Source organism: Acinonyx jubatus, chromosome A2, assembly GCF_027475565.1.
Source record: "Acinonyx jubatus isolate Ajub_Pintada_27869175 chromosome A2, VMU_Ajub_asm_v1.0, whole genome shotgun sequence".
Taxonomy (NCBI): Eukaryota; Metazoa; Chordata; class Mammalia; order Carnivora; family Felidae; genus Acinonyx; species Acinonyx jubatus.
In genome coordinates this window covers 72,898,349-72,914,364 of record NC_069383.1, presented here as the reverse complement: position 1 = coordinate 72,914,364, position 16,016 = coordinate 72,898,349, and the positions used below count along the sequence as shown (strand labels likewise).

At 39.8% G+C, this 16,016-nt stretch overlaps 1 long non-coding RNA gene across 1 annotated transcript in view; it reads left to right on the top strand.

Moving 5' to 3' along the window:
- LOC113603032 (uncharacterized) overlaps positions 1-10,370 on the top strand; it is a 165,401-nt gene extending 155,031 nt beyond the window's left edge. The window contains exon 5 of the long non-coding RNA XR_008296843.1: positions 9,571-10,370. This is a non-coding gene — a long non-coding RNA (uncharacterized LOC113603032). The remainder of the gene's footprint in view (positions 1-9,570) is intronic.
- The last annotated feature ends 5,646 nt before the right edge of the window (positions 10,371-16,016 follow it).

The window sequence follows — 16,016 nt, the reverse complement described above, 5'->3', positions numbered from 1 at the left end:
CCAAGAGGGTTGGGGATGAGTCTACAGGTGTTTGGGACTTGCTGGGTTCCTTCCACTACAGTCTCCCTTCCATCTGCCCTATGAAGGGGCTCAACTCAGTCTACCCACAGCTCCCTCCAAGAGTAGAGAGCACATAAAGAATTCATTCCCACCAACACATCCTCAGATGAGGTCATCACAGTGTCAAGGTCTGTCTTTCCCCTGGACCTTCTATCTATTACCAAGGCTTCCAGAACCTGAATCCTGTTCCCTTCAACCTACTCCTTAGAACCTTCACAACTGGGTCTTCTAGCCGAGGCCATGGGTCCCTGTTGCCTGAACTCTTAGGGTCTCACTGCCAACGCCTTCCTGGACTGACCATATACCTGTTCTGTAGCCTGAGGTGTTACTGCACGTGAATTTCAAACACACACACACACACACACACGCACGCACGCACACACACATGCACTCACACAAACACACACTCAGGGTTTCCTCATTCTGAGATTTTATGAAAGAACAATGGTAACTGCGGCAACCCTTGTTGTCTCCCTGTGGAGTTTTTGAAAGATTGATGTTTTGTATTGTTTTTTCATCCTAGAAAACATTGGCCTCAAAAGGCAAAAAGTCTCTGGCAAGAGAAATGTTCTTAGAAGGCCCTGAAAATATAGTCTCCTTTCATGACAGTTAGCAAAATATCTTCTGTCACTTCTGGGACTCTCATTCCCCCTCTGTGCTGCATTCATAGCGTTCAAGTATATTAAGCATTCACATCATTTATATGTGGCCCAGCCTCTGTTCTAATCCTATGTATTAGTACAGCTAACTGCAGCTCACTCAGTGCTGCTGTTTGCACAGCTGGACATGTCGGATAGAATGAGTTCATCCCTTCAAAGATGAGCTTAAAGCCGCCGTCTAGTAGTGTCTTTCTTTTTTACACCTACGACCATTCCTCATTGTTCTCACAAGCACAGTGAGTTTTAATGAAGTCATGTCTTTTAGTGTAACGCTGCAGGTGCACAAATGCTGATAAACCTCCTTAACTCACTGTCAGATCAGCATGTTTATCTTCAAGCTGCAGAATGTATTTAATTATAAGATATGAAAAGGTCCTTCAGATTTGTTCTCTGGGCTCAGAACTAATGACTCATCTATGAAGCGCAGTGTCTCCCCAAAGGTTATAATGGCTAGTTGCTGATCTTCTGAAGAACTCATTCATGGTAGCATCTAGACTGCAAGGTATAGAAATTTATTTTAAAAATAAAGAAATAGGGGCGCCTGGGTGGCGCAGTCGGTTAAGCGTCCGACTTCAGCCAGGTCACGATCTCGTAGTCCGTGAGTTCGAGCCCTGCATCAGGCTCTGGGCTGATGGCTCAGAGCCTGGAGACTGTTTCCGATTCTGTGTCTCCCTCTCTCTCTGCCCCTCCCCCATTCATGCTCTGTCTCTCTCTGTCCCAAAAATAAATAAACGTTGAAAAAAAAATTTTTTTTAATAAAAAATAAAAAATAAAGAAATAGCTTCTGAAGGCCCAGGAAACTTTACCAAATACAGAGTTAACATAATCAAACCTACACACACACATGCATATATATATGTGCATATATATACATGTATATGAATGTGTGTTGTGTGTGTGTGTGAGTGTGTGTGTGTGTGTGTGTGTGTGTGTGTGTGTGTAGAGAGAGAGAGAGAGAGATGCCAATATGGTATGCTGTAACAAGCTTCCAGAACTGTGCTATAAGGAATTCACTCTTAAAATTTTAAGAGGTACATACCCCTAGGAAGTTTATAAATTAAATTTATAAATTAAATTTAATCACATTGCTTTTTTCTTAAGACTAGATTTCTGAGGGAATGGTAGTTTGACCTGGATATTGGGAAAGAGATGTGTGAGGAGGGAATAGGTGCTGAGAAGAGGGTGGAGGGGCACCTGTGTGGCTCAGTCAGTTAAGCGTCTGACTCTTGATTTTGGCTCAGGTCATGATCTCATGGTTCATGAGATCAAGCCCTGTATTGGGCTCTGTACCGACAACGCAGTGCCTGCTTGGGATATTCATTCATTCATTCATTCATTCTCTCTCTCTCTCTCTCTCTCTCTCTCTCTCTCAAAATAAACATTTAAAAAAAGAAGGGGGGATAACAGGGTTAGGGAGTGCTCACTTCTTTCCAGTAAGATGTGGCTGGAGCTGTCCCTTCAGAAGGAGAACACCATGGATTCAGAGGGCCATGGGGATCCCAAGGGAAGGAGAAGAGACAAACAAAGGATGTAAGTGGGAAGCCTAGCATGGGCAAGGATAGGGAGGGCAGAAGGAAGATAGGATTCAGTCATAAAGACAAATAGGCTTAGTGGAAAGCACATTCATTAATTTAGAGTTAGATAAATAATTTGACCTATAAGCATGTTTTCATCTGCCTATCTCACTTCATAGCTATTAGTGTAAGATCATGCCTTATGAACAACTTGCTGGAAAGTGTTTTAAAACTATAAAGCAAAAACCAAAACAAACTATAGCATAATGTAAATTATCATAATTATTACTTCCTTTAATCAGTTGAATATTTATTTATTGAACACTGACCATTTGCCATGTGCTATACACAGTAAAAAATCCCTTCACTCAAGTTTCTCAGGGCTCAGTGAGGAGACAGGTGAAGAAATAAATAACCATACAAAATACACATACCATAAAGTTCTACAAGGGTAAGGAAGAAGAGGGAACATGTCTACCTGGAGAAATTAAGGCTTTGCAGAGGAGGAGATGGTTGAGCTGGGTCCTGCTTGATGAGGTCACAAGAGGAGACAATGGAAAGTCAGAAGGAACAGCAAGGGCAGAAGCAGCCAGCCCCATGTGGCAAGTCTGTGCTGCTCAGTGCTGCTTGGCGTAAAGAATAAAAAGCACAAGAATGCCAAATCTCATAACTAACTCCCCTGGCCTGATTCCATGCTCACCAAGCCACCTTCTGATGATAATTTGGCTTCCCGCTTAGATTTGCCTGCAGGGAAAGCACATGCTGGTCAAGAGGCTGAAGTATCCAGTCCGCTAGGTGATTATATTTCTCATTGTAAATTAATAAATCAGCATTCTGGCTGATGCATTTTTTAAAGTTCAGAAATGAAACTATCACTTATAAGGCGGTTGTAAAGGAAATTAGGTGAAAATTCACCAGGAAATCAGCCTTCAGGCTGCTGATGTGGACAATGACAGAACAGCTGTGCAAACACCACAGGTAACTTCCAGGAATGGGCTCCCGACAAAGCCATATTACACAGTGCATTTTCTTCATACGTCAAGTGCTCCCTTTAACATTTTCCTCCATTGTCATAATCCCCTGAAATAGCCAAAAGAAGCATCAAATGTCAGTCTTTCCAGACTCCTAGAAACTAAGGTCTGGAGAATAAAATGAACCTACTGTACCAGATCCTTTACCCTTCCTTCCATGGGCTGAATTGTGTGCCCTCCAAAACTTTATGTTGAAGTTCTAACTCCTAGTGCCTCAAAATGTGTCTGTATTTGGAAACAGAGCCTTTAAAGAAGTAATTAAAACTCAGTGAAGTCATTAGGGTAGCCCCTAGTCCAGTATATCTGATCTCCTTATAAGAAGAGGAGATTAGAACACAGACATGCAGAGACCATGTGAAGACAGATGGAGAAGATGGCCGCCTGCAAGACAAGGAGAGAGGCCTTAGAAGAAACAACCTTCCCCACACCCTGTTCTCGGACTTGCAGCCTCTGGGACTATGAGAGAATAAATTTCTACTGTTTAAGCCACTCAGTCTGTGGTACTTTGTTATAGTAGCCCAAGAAATACACTTCTTTTCATATTCTTCCCCCAACCATTCCAAACAGAAGTCACCTATCTGGGCCCTTCAACCTAGACAACCCAGAAGATTGTCTACACCAGCAGGAGGAATGCATTTTAGTCCTTCATGCTCGTTTTCACTCCATTTACTCAAGTGAGTGACTTTGGAGCCCGTGCCATCAGAAGCACAGTCCAGTCCTGCTAAAGTAACCAAAGACATGGCTTCTGAAGCATGAGAGTCTGAAAGTGTTAGGCCTTTGTGCAACTGTATCTAGTCCTGGACACAGATGAGGAGAAGACCTCATATCCTGAAAGTACAAAAATTTAAGATTTTCCTCATTTTACCATGATATTTTTCTTAATTTCTATTTTAAAAAGCCAATGTCCTGCTGGACAAGTGAGCCACAGAGAGTCAGACCACTGTCCAGCTAGTTTCTGAAGATCAGAACTAGATCTATCAGAACATCCCTAGAACAATCTTAACTTATGGGAGAAACTCCAAAATCTCTCGTATTATTTAATGATTTATTTATGAATGTATGGAGTCCCTCAGTTCCAAACTTATGGTTTCAAGGTCTACACACATGTAAGGTTCAATTCTTTTTGCAGGCTATGTCTGAGCATTAAAAATGCTCCTGTTACATGACCAGTGGTAAGTCATGTGAATAGTATGTGCCCTTGAAATGATGTGATGAAAATGGCACTTCACTTCTCTGATCTTCCTCCCAAAAAACACATAACTCAGTCTAATCACAAGAAAAGCATAAGACAAATCCCATATCGCCAACTGAGGGGCATTTGATAAAATACTGGACCAGGACTCCTCAAAATAGTCAAGGCTTTCGAAATAAGGAAAGTTTGGGAAACTATCACAGCCCAGAGGAGCTTTAGGAGACAAGATGACTGATGTAATATGGATGAGATCTTGGAACAGAAAAAAGACATTAGGTAAAAACAAAGGAAATTTGAATAAAGCATAATAACTTTTCAACACTGGTTTGTTAATAGTAACAAATGTATTGTAGTAATGTAAGATGTTACTAATAGGAGAACTGGGTGAGGGGCATATGGGAACTCTGTGTACTATCTTCGCAATTTTTCTGAAAATGTAATATTGTTCTAAAATAAAAAGTTAACATTAAAAAATGTTCCTGTTTAACTACTCTCCCCAAAGGCCATTCCTGTCTGTAACTGGGCTCTAATACATAGCCAATGTTCTCTAATATGTGGCTCCCCTCCCTCTGATTCCCTCTCCCAGTGCAACTTTTGTATGCATTTCATATAAGCACTTTATCTTTCAGTAACAAGAGCTTCTGTTAACTTTCAACAGTCATTTGAAGGCTGTTGCTCCCTCTTCTCTTTAAAACTAATACTTTAGTGGAGGCTTCATATCATCATCCCATCCTCTGGACAGAACCAGCACATGACTCTTGTCTTCATGTTTTCTCTATTGGGATGTCTACAACCTCAGTTCCTGGGGCAGCTTTCTCACAGAATAAGCCCCAAGTTTTCATTAAATAAAGTCCTCTGGGACCAAAGCTCAGCTGCTAGGAGTGGTAGAGAGATGCCAAGAGGCCCCACACTAAATCAGTGTGAGGGAAATCGATACCAGGGAGAGCTAGGGTACATGTTTTCAGCCCTTAACATTAAACATCTTGCAACACTAAAGGCATCCAGATACACGCCACCTGGGACCCAGTGTCCCTAAAGAGAGTATACCTTTACTGTTGAATCATTTGGGATTTGGCTCATTATTCTGTTTTTTTGTTTGTTTGTTTTTTAATCTAAAAGCAGTGTTTGCAAAAAAAAAAAAGTCTGTTGGACTTTATATTTAATTCACACTCAAGTAGGGTTGTATTCAGAGCCAAGCAGACTTTGATCTTCATTTATTATTCAAGAATACAATTAGTCTGGAGTTGGTTTTCAGACCTAAACACAAAGAAAGGCCCACATAAATCTGAGCAGGGATAATGCCACTCTCCCTGTAACTGATGTGATGATGGAGCGAGTAGCAGGCAGCAAATCAATATACCACCATCCTCCTCAACACAAGGCTTAAAGGAAGTCTTTGCCCCTGCTCAGAAAGCAGGGCAAGATGGACCTGCCTAGCAAATATTTACCTGAGGGAATCCCTTTTGCTTTGCAAATCATTGATTTAGAAAATATATGGGTGCTAAGAGGAAGAAAGCCTATGATCTAATAATGTAAGCTCAGCACAAAAGTACGATAATGCTAGGGAAAAACTGAGCTGCTAGTCCTTCAGGAAAAAAGAAAATTTAACCCTCTGATGGGACAGGTGGAATCCTGGAAACCCTCTAATAAGGAAACAAGAGTCTGAAAACAATTGTTTTAGGTCACATATGCATACATATTCCATTGACCTTTATGGAAATAGAATGTTTCAATTTGTATCTAATAATCAGCACTACCAATCAAATTAAAATGTAAATACATAACTGCATTATAGGTTGGATCAGTATGCAATAATTTTATTCCTTGAATAATACCTCCTGTCTGTTGAGTGCTAACTATGTGTCTAGCACTATAATAAGGACTTCCCATTAGCTCAGTCACACCTCACAAGAACCCCAGGAAGGCATCACTATTATTATCCCTATTTTATGGCTGAAGATACCTAAGCTAAGAGAAGGTAAATAATCCTTCCAAGGTGTTACCAGTTGGTTAGAAGGAACACTGGAATTTGAATTGCTGTCTCTCTGGGACTGAAGCGCAATGCAAAGCCATCATGCTGGTGGTTCTGTCACTCTTCCCCATGCTCTCATGTACTTCAGTACAGAAGCCCTCCTGCCACCTCCAAATAGCTATTAGGAGCCCTGCAACTCTCAGCTACTCTGGCAGATCTTTCCTACTAGAAGAAAACATGCAAGAGTGAGGAATACTCATGTGACCCATAATTCATTGCCATTACCACCTCCAAATAATTGTTGAGAATTCTGCAACAATAATTTAGGATAAAAAAAAATTCTTCCTCGGCAGAAAGCTTCAGAACTGTTAGATCAGAACCATTAGATCAAACTTCTTCCTGCATTAGAATCACCAGGAGGGCTTGTTTTTTTAAAAAAAAATTTTTTTTAACATTTATTTATTTTTGAGACAGAGAGAGAGCATGAACAGGGGAGGGTCAGAGAAAGAGGGAGACACAGAATGTGAAGCAGGGTCCAGGCTCTGAGCTGTCAGCACAGAGCCCAATGCAGGGCTCGAACCCACGGACCGTGAGATATGACCTGAGCCGAAGTCAGACGCTTAACCGACTGAGCCACCCAGGCGCCCCGAGGAGGGCTTGTTAAAACCACAGGTGGCTGGACCCCACCCCTAGAGATTCTATTTCTATACTTTGAAGCTGGGCCTAAGAATTTGCATTTTTAACATGTTCTTAGGTGATACTGATGTTGCTGGGGCAGACCCATGCTTGGAGGACCACTGTATTAAACTATCTGATTAGCATAAACATTATTTAGCTTTTCAGATAGATCCAGTACAAACAAGTCTGAATATATTCCCAAACACAAAAATAATAGACAATTTCCAGAGTCAGGGCCAGTTTCATGGTTATTTAACCAGTATGGTTGCACAGGACCCTGTGCTTAGAAGTGTCCTGCACTTGGTTTTTAATGTTCTGCAGTCACTCTCTTGAAATTCTTATAATAATTTGACCTTTGAATTTTGTGTTTCGTAAATGAAGTTCAATAAGACAATGGGGTGCTTGGAGGTATTGAAGCCTTGGCATGGTCCCACCTCTGGCCACCACTCTACCTCCCTGGGATGGGTTCTCACTCCCCACTGTTTGTTCTCTGACCCCTGGTGCTCCAGCCAACCTAAGGTGGCCCTCCCCAAACCTGCCCCATAACAGATCAAGCAACTACTGGTCATGTTGAGAGCAGAGGTTAGACCTGTATTCTTCCGCCCTCTAGGGGTCTGGGCATTGGTATGAGAAAGGTCAGTGTTCAGTGCAAGTCCAGAGGTTTCTCTGGATGGGGCAAGGTGGTGGTCATCCCCAATCCAGGCTGACAATACCTTAGCATCTTCTGTAGGTGACTCAGAACTTAGGATTCCACCATCCAGAAATGGAGAGTTTGGTGGGGAAGACTGCCTATAATTCTTCTGGATTCAAAATTTTCAAGTTGTTTCAGTTGTTATAGCCTGATTCTAAAGGAGAAACAATTTAAGATGAATAACCCGTCTTAAATGAAAGGTTCTACAAACTTTTGCAGATAAGCTTTGAATGGGGAATTCTAAGGCTTTTTTTTTAGCTATCGAAAAGTGATCACAAAGAAAAAAAGATATTTGAAATACTTGAACGGAAGTCATACTGAGAACTTTATATTATCTCTGTCTTCCTTCCCACCATAACTAATTCATTTGCAGGTGTGTTTAATGATTTATGTCCATCTACATCATTTGAAGGGTACCCTAGACCACATTTCTCAATTAAAGTACATATAAATTAACTGGAGATTTTGTCAAAACATAAATTCTGATTCAGTGGGCCTGGAATAGAGCCAAAGAATCTGCATTTCTAACAAGTTTCCAGGTGATGGTGATGCTGCTGATTGATTCTAGATCCTTGTCTCAAAATATGGTCTATGGACCAGTGGCATCAGCAGTACCTAGGTGTATAATGGAAATTCAGAATATTTGGACACACCTATGACCTACAAAAAAATAATCTGTATTCCAATAAGTTCTCTGGGGGAAATTCATAAGCACATTAAAGTGTGAGAACCTCAACCTTCCAAATCATATCCTCCTCCTATTTCTTCTGCTTTCCAAGGCCACACAGATAGGAATCAGTCATTGGGACAACTGGTGACTATCCCAAGTTTATAATATGGTAGGTCTTAGGAAGGACACATTGAACTTTATTTTATTCTCTATTCTGACTCTCCCAACTATGTCCCAGGATAGCAGAATTTTTGGCTGAGGTCCAAGGCTCATTTTTAGTTTTGTTTCCATAAAATATTTGTAGGACTAACATTTTCATTACATGAAGATTGCAAAATCTGGAGAAGGGGGCATCCATAGGGAGTAATAGATTATACTTTTGAGTGGGACCAAAATTTTTCTGACCCATCAGGCCATTTCTGTGAATAGCTACAAATTATTCATAGCCTTAGATAATAAAGTGCAGCAAAGGAAGGGTGCCTGGTTGGCTCACTTAGTTGAGCATCGGCCCAGGTCATGATCCCACGCTTCGTGGGTTCAAGCCCCACGTTGGGCTCTGTGCTGTTGGCTTGGAGCCTGGAGCCTGCTTCAGATTCTGTCTATTTCTCTCTCTCTCTCTCTCTCTCTCTCCCCCCACCCCTCTACCTCTCCCCTGCTTTCAATCTGTCTCCCCCAAAAATAAATAAATAAACATTAAAAATTTTTTCTAAAGAAAATGCAGCAAAGGAGCTCTAAAATTACTGTAATTCACTATTAAACTTTCATGCTACTTGCTCTGAGAAGGGCTAGAATAGATGGTTAGGAGTACGCAAAGTCTCAAGAAACGGTCTGAATTCAAACTCTAATTTATGCCCTCTTGTGACCTTGGGCAAATTACTTAACCTTACTGTGCCTCAGTTTCCTCATTTAAAACAGGATTAAATAAAGTAATAAAGCCCTTGGAACCATGTCTTGTTGTAGTAAGCTTTGCAAAGATGTCTAAATACAAACTTGAAAAGATGGCTAAATTTTTAAATTTCTTTTGCAGGGCCTCCACATTTCTGTAATTTAGGTTAATTGAATCCGATGCGTTCTGACTAGGTACACATTTTCCATTTCATTAGAGAGAAGAGGAACATCCCCATAGTTACTACAGCAATTAACACATCAAGCATTGAGAAGCATGATGAAAGTGGGACCGGCAGCCATGGCCCCCAAAGATCCTAAAGGTGAAGGCTTGAATCTATCTCTCTATTTCATGGTCATCCACTAGCTAGAGGAAGAAAATTCAGAATATGCCTCCAGACTCCCACATACACAGAAAATCTCACCAGTGTAAAACCAATTTGTTTTACTTTAATACTCAGAGATTGTTGTTTTCTGAATGGTTAAGCATCAAAAGCTGCCAAGATACTGTGCAAAATGAAATTTAAAATAGCATGTTTAGCAATTAAATCTCAGTAAATTGGCTAGTATCAGTGCAATAAAGTGCAATATACAAACACTGCTTTTCCACTTAAATAAAAACCTAAGGGGAAAACCCATATAACAGAGACTCTCAGATTTCAACACCCCTTCTCCACCCAAGATATTGAAGATAGGATCAAATATATTGCAAGATGTCTGCTGCACTTACAAGCTTTTCAAATGCCTTCCCTACGAAGCCAGTTTCCCTTGTGCTCCATCAATTATTTCTTTGTTTTGCCTGAACGGTGCTTGTAAACTCCTCAAGGTGTGCTCCTGGGCAGTTATGCACATTTGAGATTTTTCCCTTCTGATCCCTACTTGGCTGTCTCTGGACCAGAACTGATTTGCAGGCAAGGGAAAACTGCTGAAAATTTCATGACATTTAGATTTAAAAAGCATATGGTAGTGGCTCAATAGGTTTGCTTACCTTGGATTAAAACCTATTAACGTTCCAGCATTTTTCCTCTCTGTGAGATTCATTTCTGACTTGCGTGTAGTGACTTGCAGAGTGCTTCATTACAGCTCAGGGGCACAACTGATGCCACACAAGCCATTAAAAATGAGTTTGTGAGAGTACAAAAAAGAAACCTTTGTAGACGAGGGCCAATTTGTTTCGAAGACGATGCACTGTGAGAGCATTCACAAAGCGGCAAGCATTATCTCAGATTCAAGCTATGCCGTTTTCTCTCCTATTTTTAAACACCAAATAGAGAACTGGGAGAGTCCTTTCTTTGTGACAGCAGCTTTGGTTCCTGCCCTTATTTTCTGCCATTATAGCTCCAGTTAAGCTGTATGAACAGTCCTGTGTTTTGGGTTTTTTTGTTTGTTTGTTTGTTTTGTTTTTTTTTTTTTTTGCTTTGGATAAAAATACATAAATCTCTGTTTGGCATCCTAAGGGGAGTCACATTATTCTCTATGCCTCAGTTTCTTTACATTCAAAATGCCTTCCTTATCAAACTCAGGATTAGTGGGAGGAGTCGGGAGAGCTAATGAATATAAATTTTAATAAGTAAAAATCAGCAGGCAGAGAGAGCACACAGAATTATTTTTGTTATTAAAGCAGGCACATTTACTATTTGCCATTTCAAGATGCCCCCATTTTTTTTTAATTGATTGCAATTTGGTTTTGATTAATCCTGTTATTTTTCCCATATTCAGCCTGGCTGCAGGCTTCCAGGTAGACAGCTTTGGATCAGGGTTTCTCAATCTCAGTAATCTTTTTTAATTTTTTTAATGGTTATTTATTTTTCAGAGAGAGAGAGAGAGCAAGCAGGGGAGGCACAAAGAAGAGAGAGAAAGGGAGAGAGAGAGAATCCAAAGAAGGCTCTGTGCTGTCCGCGCAGAGCCCAGTGCAAGGCTCTATCTTTTGAACTGTGAGATCGTGACCAAAGCCAAAGACATTTAACCAACTATGCCACCCAGGCGCCCCTCAGCCTCAGTAATCTTGACATATTGGGCTAGATAATTCTTTTGGCAGGGGTGGGGAGGACTGTCTTGTAGAATGTTTCATGGAATACTTGACCTCTCCCCATTAGATGCCAGTATCCCACATACCCAATTGTAACAATCAAAATTGTCGCCAGATAATGCCAAGTGTCCTGTGGTAGACAAAGTCACACAGTAGAGAACCACTGCTTTTTGGAGTTAATCAGGCTGGTATTGTCACTGGTTGCATGTATAGTAAATGGAGAATAACAAGAACAGTTTAGCAAAATCTATAGAAACCAGTGGGCACACTCCAAGAGCAGTTCACAGTTTGTACAGTGCAGATATTAACCAAACCTGAATGCTAATTGTAGTCACTAAAACCCAGAATGAGGCTGAGGCTTTCAAGAGAAATTTTAGAGTGGGATTTGGAGGAGACGGGAAGGTACTTCAGAAGGATCCCCTGAACTGCAAGTATACATCTATCTAATAATGGGAAGTGCCTTCCCATTCCAGGGGCCAGAAAAAGAGGGAAAAAAGTACCTGGGACAGAGCTGGTCAAAGGGAACATGCAGACAGAGAGCAGAAAGTGTTTTCATGTTGCACAGAGAGTTACTGAAAAGGAAAGAGGGCTGGGCAAAATGATATGTGGAAAATAAAAAAGCAAGAAGAGTGGAGAAAAGGATGAGAGAAGGAAGGGCAGGAGAGAAACAAAACTGACAGTGGAAATAGAGGAAAGAAAAGGGGGGAAAGCCAAAAAGATATAAAGATATAGTTGATTTCTGAGCTTTCCTGGACCCACCTGAATCTCTGCTCTAGTCTCCCCACTGCCAGTGTGGCCTTGATCAACTTGTACCTACCTTCTTGCAGGCTACTCTGCCCGTTGGGTCAGGCAGTAAGGGGCTGACTGGTCAAAAAAGAGATAGGACCTACTGCTCTGCTCAGGCTTCAGTCCACATTCTGCCCTTTCCCCATTCAAATCTAGTTAAGTCAATGGCTGGTTCCCAATGCTAGCCATGTCCTAGCACAATATCAGGTGCATCCTAAGCACAGAATGGATGTGATGATGGTATACAATCCTTAGTCTGACCTTCAAGGCCCTCCAGGTTTTGCCTTAACCCTGTCTTTCCAATGTAGACCATCCTCAATTCTGATATTTCCCAACTGTGTTTTCTAGCAGCTTGGTGTATAAGACATTAATTTCTCTTGTGATTGCTCAACCAGGATTGTCTCTCCTACATGAAAGTGTGACACAATTTGTAACTCCTGTAGCATTTAAACACATGTGATGGTTCATTATGGAATTTGTGTACATTTTGCCCTTCCTACTAGAGGGTTAGTTCCTGCAGGGAGCACATAGAATATATTAAGTGCTAAATACTGGATGAAGGAAAAGGAGGGAAGAAGTTGAGTCTAATGAACCTAAGTGCTAATAGAGGGGAAATAGAAGAAGGAATAAGGAAAAAGGGAACAGAAGAAGAGGAAATTTAAAGTGTATTTCAGAGTATTTTAAAAAATTATATCAGTGTCACTGACCTCTGTTGTTAAAAACTCCAAAAAAAGTGAAGATAAAAATGAAGGTGTTGATAGTGTTAAATAATATTTATTTTAAAGAAACCAGAGATATTCTTAAAATAAGAACTTAAAAACTTGATGTATATTCCTAGAAAAACACTGGCAAAAATCACTTCAATAGCAGTTTCAGAGACATAACAATTTATTTACCTGGAAATCACTTATTTAGTGACCTCAGCTATCTCCCCAGTTAGTCAAGGACAAAGCAAAAAGCAAAAGAGGCCATTAAAAGAGACACCCTAAGTTCAATAGATTAAAACTCAGGTAAATAAATCCAGGATTAGAACGTATTTACCCTCTTTTCACACAGATTTCTATTAAGAATGTGTAGAAAATATTTTCCACCTGATAGGTAAATATGTCAGCTTTAGAAAGTATAAAAAGGAGTCTCTGAAGAATGTGTGGAAATCAGGAAATGATGACTAACACCAAATACCTACGATCATTGCCTCAGCCTACCTTCAGAGGCTTATCTCCAGAAAAGCTGCTTCCTACAGAAAATGAGACCATGGAAAGCAAGCTCTCTTAAATCCAGAGAAGCTAGCCATAGCTAGACAGATCATCTGAACTGCTCCAATTTAACAAGTATCATATACCTTTCTGCCAGTCTCCATGTGTCTGAATGCTCTTCAAGGCCTCCTGCATGTAGACTTTACCCCTGCTGTTGGGTAGTCTTCCTCAGACCCTTAGAGGAAAGTCCATGCCTCTACAGCTATGTTCAGCTGCCTGACTTCATGTGACCATACAATCAGACATAGATACAGGGGCCTGGATGTAGGCTTGAGACTGTAGTTCTTGGCTGGCATACCTTGGTGGTGGTTACAGCATGATAGAGGAAGAGAAGCTAGAAAAAAACAAAAACAAAAGCAGCATACCTGGAAACCTAAAATGGCAGAGGTGTTAAGAGATATTTAGACTCATCTAAGTACTTGAAACCCAAAGATCCCCAAAGATCCTTACTGAGATACTTTATTTAAACAACAACAACACTCTCAAAAACCAAAGAGAGAATTTTTTTTTAATATTCATTTATTTTTGAGAAAGAGAGAGAGAGAGAGCGCAAGCAAGGGAGGGGCAGAGAGAGGGAGACAGAGGATCTGAAGCAGGCTCTACACTGACAGCAGAGAATCCGATGTGGGGCTTGAACCCACAAACCATGAGATCATGAGCCAAACTCAGATGCTGAGCCACTCAGGTGCCCCAGAAAGTAGCAAGACAAAAAAGACTCATCACATATAAGGGAATCCCAGTAAGGTCATCAGCAAATTTCTCAGCATAAATCTTGCAGGCCAGGAGAGGGTGGGATGATATACTTAAAGTATCTAAAGAAAAAAAGCTGCCAACCAAAAATACTTTACATGGCAAAGTTGTCCTCCAAAAATGAAGGTAAAGACTTTCTAATACTCTGATACTGTAATGGTAGTGGATAAACTACTTTGAGTGCTAAAATACAGGTTAAAAGAGAAAAGTGATGAAATAACTATAGCTACAATATTTTGTTAATAAATATATAATATAAAAAGATTTACATTATGACATCAACAACATAAAGTAGGGTAGTGACAAGTAAATCTGTAGAACTTTTTTATGCAATTGAAGCTAAGCTGTCAGCTTAAAATAGAGTGTTATAACTATAAGATATATAATGAAAACACTGTGGTAATTACAAAGTAAGTAAACATAATAGAAATGATTAAAAAAAGAATCAAAGCAGACTACAACAAAAATCATTAATTGACAAGAAAGACAACAAGAATGGAAGAAAGGAACTACAAAACAATCAGAAGGCAGTTAGCAAGATGACGATAGTAAATCCTTATCTACCAATAATTATTTTAAATGATTATCTACCAATAATTATTATCTACGAATAATTAATTATGCTCAGGGGCGCCTGGGTGGCTCAGTCAGTTGGGCATCTGACTTCAGCTCAGGTCATGATTTCATGGCGAGTTTGAGCCCTGCATCAGGCTCTGTGCTGACAGCTCAGAGCCTAGAGCCTGCTTCAGATTCTGCCTCTCTCTGCCTCTATCCCACTCACACTCTGTCTCCCTCTCAAATATAAATAAACATTGAAAAAAATTTTTTAAATAAATAAATGCTCACATTCTCCTTTAAAAGATATAGAGCGGCTGAATGGATCTAAACAAACAAACAAAAAAACCCAATACCCAACTATATGCTGCCTACAAGAGACTCAAACTTTAACAACACTCCTAGACTGAAAGTGAATGGATGGAAAAAATATTCAGTGAAATGGAAACCAAAAGAAAGCAGAGGTAGTTTTACTTATGTCAGACAAAACAGACTTCAAGTGAAAAGCTGTAACAGAAGACAAAGAAGGTCATTATATAATAATACAGGGACCAATTCATTAAGAAGATATAACAATTTAAAAAATAAATACACCTAGTATAGAAGAATATAAATGTATTAAACAATTATTTACAGATCTGTAGGCAAAAATAGCAATGCAATAATAGTAGGGAACTTCAGTACTCCACTCTCAACATGGATAAATAGATCACCGAGACAGAAAAACAGTAAGAAAATAATGGACCTGTACTATACTTTAGACTAAATGGACCTAACAAATATACACAGAACATTGTCCAACAGAAGAAGAATATACATTTTGCTCAAACACACATGGATCATTCTCCAAGAGAAATCATATGTTAGGTCATAAAACAGGTCTCAACCAATTTAAGAAGATTGAAATCATATCAAGTATCTTTTCTTTTTTTTTTTTAAGTATCTTTTCTGACCACAATGGTATGAAACTGGAAGTAAATAACAAGAAGAAAATTAGAAAATTCATAAATATGTAGAAATTAAACATCAATCACTGAACAACTATTGGGTCTAAGAAGAAGTCAAAAGGAAATTAAAAAAGAAAATGTCTTGAGACAAACAAAACTGAAAGCACAACATTCCAAAACTTATGGGCTGCCCCAAAGCAGTTCTAAGAGTGAAATTTATAGTGATATACACCTGCATTAAGAAAAAAACTATCTCAAGTAAACAACCTAAACTTATACCTCCAGGAACTAGATAAAGAACATACTAAGCCCAACATTAGTAGAAGAAAGGAAATAAAGCT